We start from the raw sequence: 5,040 nt of genomic DNA on the forward strand, positions 1-5,040 counted from the left end.
GTTCATTCCCTGCGATTCCTACATGGCTTGGAACCCATAGAAATGTTACTGACATACCCATGTTGTGTATAGCTTTTAAGTGAAAATGGATGCAGGAAATTCTCGGATTTCTAGTTACCGTTGTTTCTAGTTACCGTAGGACGTAAATACACATAGTCGTGAGGTTTTCATTTAAGTTAGTTAAATTTTGCATTTTGGATTTTTAAATTTCTGTTTTGAGTTTTTTTGTCAATCTAGTATAACATATTTTATCAGCAGGGTTTCTAGTCCTCTGTGTTTTTCCTTTAATATGATGCGAATGTGCTGTGGCAAATTAGTATGTATGGTATTATTAATTTTACTAATTGCTGTGTTGTATTTGGATTCTGTAAAGTTTTCTATGGCATCAACAATGTCATGTTTAGTCGTAAGCGAAATTTTTGAGTCCACTTTGTTTTCCAAATCATCACAAAACATGTCTCAGTCAACTCATCCTTTAATCATTGGAGGAGGAGAGGGCTTAAGAATGAAGTTCGAAATGTATAATTTAAAATAAAAGAAAATAGTTTTCTCTAAATATTTTTTGCATTTCTGTAGATAATTTTTCAATGTTTGAAATAAGTGGATATTTTAATGACTCTTAGCTCATGTCAAAAAACCTTTGCATTATATGTTAGGGCTCCTAATTAAAGGAACTGAATATTTTTCAATTGTATGCAATTTTTTGTTTATCCATTTTCTTGGATTTGAAAAACAAAACAAATACTAAGCAATTACAAGAAAATTTACAGCTTGAATTAATTTGGTTATCTACACACATACAACAATATGCTTTCTAATAGCACTTTTTATTTATGGAACTCAACATTTTGAATTTAGTTAAAGTGAAAAAAGAAAGAAATAATATTATAAATTTTACAACTTTAGGTCTTAGAAAATAGTTTCTATGCAGCAAATCAAGTCAGCTTGTGTACCTTTTTACTTCCCTAAAAGTATTAATAAACCAAAGTGAAACTTTAAGGAAAAAATCATTTCAATGAATTAGACATAATAATAAATTCATTGTTATTTGGTACAGAAATTATACTTTGATCAACAGGAGACAAAATGTCCTGTTTGCTGAGAAAATAATTATTTTAAAAATTTCTCAATAGAAAATATAGAGTGTGTATAAAAATATAAAAAATATAGTAAACCTATATAGAAGTATTATCTTTTTTGGCATTAATAATAAACTATGAAATACTTATTAATGAATTATATTAAATGCCTTTATTCAATTAGTACAATTACATACAAACATAAGCAGAGTCTCTGAGATGATCATCAGGTGGTAGAAGAGGACATAAAAACATCTATGTCATCAAGTAGCGTAGATGGGATAAAAAATGAATTAGGGGGTTAAAAGAAAAAAAAAAACTCCTCTTTTAAATCATCTATCAGAGTTGATGTCGAGGATGGTTCCTCCATCCTTTCCATCCATGCGATGATCATTTCAATTTGGTTTCCAACCCCCAGAAAGCGTTTGTTTCTTGGTGGTCTTTCCTCCTCTTCATCACTGAGATCTTCACACCTCCTTTTCCGTCAACCTGTTTCAAAAATTTTGAGTCTATTAATAGGAATATTTAGTTATTTTATGCTATGAAAAATTTTAAATTGCTAAAATACTAAACTGTATTTAGCTTAAAATATTCAGCATCATTTCAAAATTTTAAAAATTTAATATTATGAACTTATATTTCATTTTATAAAGCACACCATGCCGTCAATATGTGCTTTGTGTTACAGAATAGAATAGAAATAAAAAATCTTGGACCACTGAGACTAAAACCATTTAGAATAACAAAAATATATATATGAAACAAAAACAGATATCCAGTTTTATAATTGATAATTAATCCTTACCTTTTGTGCAGTAACCCGACCCTGTTCCACAGCGTTCACTTTCTGACTCCACGTCTCCTTCTATTCCAGAAGATGTCTCTATTAAAAAAAAAATACAATGTAATATATTATGTATGTACGATGTTTAAATAATAAACAAATAAATAAATCTGTTGCACTATAATCCATGAAGGGTCAGGAGTGCATTCCTTTTAAGGAAGTTCTGTTACTAGACCAATGGTAGAGCATGGAGGTGATTTCGTCAGAATCAGGCTCGAGCACTAAATGTTTACTAGTTCCATGTAGTAAATAATACAAGCATATAAAAATTAGTCTTAGATGCTAAACAATAAGTAAAGAAATCGAAAGAGATGTCAGAAATGTTTTTATTAAATCCGAATTCTAATGTTAGTAAATTTTTTTTTAATTTAATGTTTTGTAGATGTATTATTATTTTTTTATGAAAAAATTAATGATTTGCTTTTTCTGTTTCGATAAACCTGTAAGACGATTTTTGTAACAACAAAATTTAGTATTTTAATAGGAAAAAGTTTAATTACATACCAAACTTTTTCCTACTAAGTCTCTATGATATAAATTTGTATAAGTAAAATCCAATAATTCTGAATTTAAGATATGTTATAATTATTCATTCCATAATCAAAATAAGTACCAATTTTTATAATATTTGTGTTAGAAAATAAAAATTCAATTTTTTTAATACAATTGAGAATAACAAAAATATACATCTGAAACAAAAAAGAGATATCCAGATTTATAATTGATAATTAATCCTTACCTCTTGTGCTGAACTAGGAGCATGTCTCAGTGCAACTGATAGTACTCTCCATCTGCTCTTCTTCCATATGAGATGACTTCTCTATAAAAAAAATTGAATTATAAATACAATGTAATATATTATGTATGCACGGTTTGTAAATAAAAAAAATATATAAAAATTACTTTTAGATGCTGAATAATAAGTAAAGAAATTGAAAGAGCTGTCAGAAATTTTTTTTATTAAATCTGAATTCTAGTAGTTAAAGAGTCGCTTTAATGAAGAAATACAGAATTTACCAATCTAATCCATTATTATAATAGTACAGATATTTTGTAATTACCTGTTTGTTTTGTTTTTTATTTTTAGTCAGTTAGTTTTTTAATTAATTAATTTTTTTCTTCTCTGTATATAAGTTATAATTAAGTATAGCCACACTGTTTTATGACCAATAAATGTTATTATAAAATTAAAATTACCTTTGTAATTGTTCTAAAGGTACCTAGTCCCATAATAATAAACTATTTTTCATTTAATTTTATAAAGCACACCATTCCGTCAATATGTGCTTTGTGTTACAGAGTAGAATAGAAATAAAAAATCTTAGACAACATGGACTAAAACCATTGAGAATTACAAACATTTATATCTTAAACAAAAAGAAATATCCAGTTATATAATTGATAATTATTCCTTACCTCTTGTGCTGAACTCCGAGCATGTTTCTGTTCCACTGGCTGTCCCCTCTGATTCTAACTCAGATGACTCCCCTATAAAAAAAAAACATCAATTATAAATACAATGTAATATATTATGTATGCACGATGTGTAAATAATAAACAAATAAATAAATCTGTTGCACTACAATCCATGAAGTCAGGTACATCCATGGTCAGGAGTGCATTCCTTTTAAGGAAGTTCTGTTACTAGACCAATGGTTGAGCAAGGAGATGATTTGGTCAGAATAACGCTCGACCACAAGGATTAGAAAATAAATTAAATATATATATCGTTAGTTTCATTTTAAATTAATAATTCTAGTCTATTTCCATTTTTTTTTCTTTAGTAAATTAAATTATATTTATAAAAACATTATATGTCAGGGTTGTTAAATTAACAAGCTTCTGATACAGGTTCTATAACGAAACTTGAAATTAAATGTTATGTAGTTTGCTGATGTCCATGTTTCCTTTTAGTTCTGAAATCTTTATTTTGTTTCTTTTAATAATAAATATAGCGTTGATGGTTAGTTGTTAAATAGCCTACAAATAGACAAGTGTGTGGATAAGGACGTTTTTTGTTTCTCAAACAAAGCGCATACATATCAAGCACAAGTCTCGGATTTGTGACAGGTGCCAAACGTGTAGAGCTAGTAAAAGAGTTAAAACTACTAAAATTTGATAAAATACCATCACATACAAGATAACGCACAAAATAAAACACGCCTTGCCGTCAATATGCGCTTTGTTTCATAGAATAGAATGGAATAGAAATAATAAACCTTGGACCACTGGGACTAAAACCTTTGAGAATAACAGAAATGTACATATAAAACAGTAAAGAGATAGCCACTGTGTTTCTCATGAGCAAAGAAAAGGAAAGACATCAAAAAAACTTATATTACACTTAGCACGAATCATAGAATAAGGAGAATTGATCTAAAAATATATAAATATATAAAACTCACTTTTCATCGATAGGTCCAAAGGATGCTCTTGATCGAAGCTGACTGAAGAGGTTGCGGTCTCTATGATATTCTAGCGCGGAAGATCAGAAAATGACCAATCCTCCAGAGCTTTCCTTCCTCGGCTCTTTGCCCTGCAGGTGCTGACTAAAGCCTGATTACCTGCACTCTAGGTCCGTAAGTAGTCCTTTACCTGATTTTTCAAGAAAATATTTATTGAGGTTGATTTCTGTCAAGAAGGTTTCTCAAAATTGTAAAAAAAACCTATTAATTGTATATATGAGGTATACATGTTGTGTTAATAAAGTTTCAAGGTTGATCTCGTAACTAAACATAAGATGCATGTTTAGTCTTAAATATGTGACCCCCGGGCATCACCACAGTAGTACAAGTGTTTTGTCCATTTTTCATAGGCTCCCAGGAATTCTTCTCAGCGAAGAGTTCCTTCTCAAATGTCGCTAGCCGCTGTCGAAGTTTTGGCTGAGTTCAAGGGGACAACACTACCGCAGTCTCCCTTCAGCTTTGATTCAGCTTTTATCCACTTCTTATTGTTTCCCTAAATGATTGAAACCTGGAAGGGAAGAATTCCAGACAGCCTATGAACAATGGAAAAAATACTAGAAGTGGTGTGTTGATGCATTTCATATTACAGTTGATTTAAACCTCACGCAAATAAAAAATTAGATAAATTACCTATAAGTAATATTTATATGCT

The 5,040-nt window shown here is 29.5% G+C and overlaps 2 long non-coding RNA genes across 3 annotated transcripts in view; one reads left to right on the forward strand and one right to left on the reverse strand.

Moving 5' to 3' along the window:
* LOC106689585 (uncharacterized) overlaps positions 1-5,040 on the reverse strand; it is an 18,226-nt gene that overhangs the window by 12,004 nt on the left and 1,182 nt on the right. The window contains exons 3-7 of one of the 2 annotated variants that reach the window (XR_001344468.3): positions 4,329-4,518; positions 3,340-3,411; positions 2,663-2,743; positions 1,885-1,962; positions 1,277-1,568 (exon numbers count right to left, since the gene is read on the reverse strand). This is a non-coding gene — a long non-coding RNA (uncharacterized lncRNA). The remainder of the gene's footprint in view (positions 1-1,276; positions 1,569-1,884; positions 1,963-2,662; positions 2,744-3,339; positions 3,412-4,328; positions 4,519-5,040) is intronic. The other variant, XR_010843272.1, reaches the window with a different exon arrangement.
* Positions 4,374-5,040, forward strand: part of LOC106689586 (uncharacterized) — a 9,450-nt gene continuing 8,783 nt past the window's right edge. Inside the window, exon 1 of the long non-coding RNA XR_001344470.3 lies at positions 4,374-4,502. This is a non-coding gene — a long non-coding RNA (uncharacterized lncRNA). The remainder of the gene's footprint in view (positions 4,503-5,040) is intronic.

This window comes from Halyomorpha halys, unplaced genomic scaffold (assembly GCF_000696795.3).
Source record: "Halyomorpha halys isolate HHAL.00 unplaced genomic scaffold, Hhal_1.1 Scaffold1400.1, whole genome shotgun sequence".
NCBI lineage: Eukaryota > Metazoa > Arthropoda > Insecta > Hemiptera > Pentatomidae > Halyomorpha > Halyomorpha halys.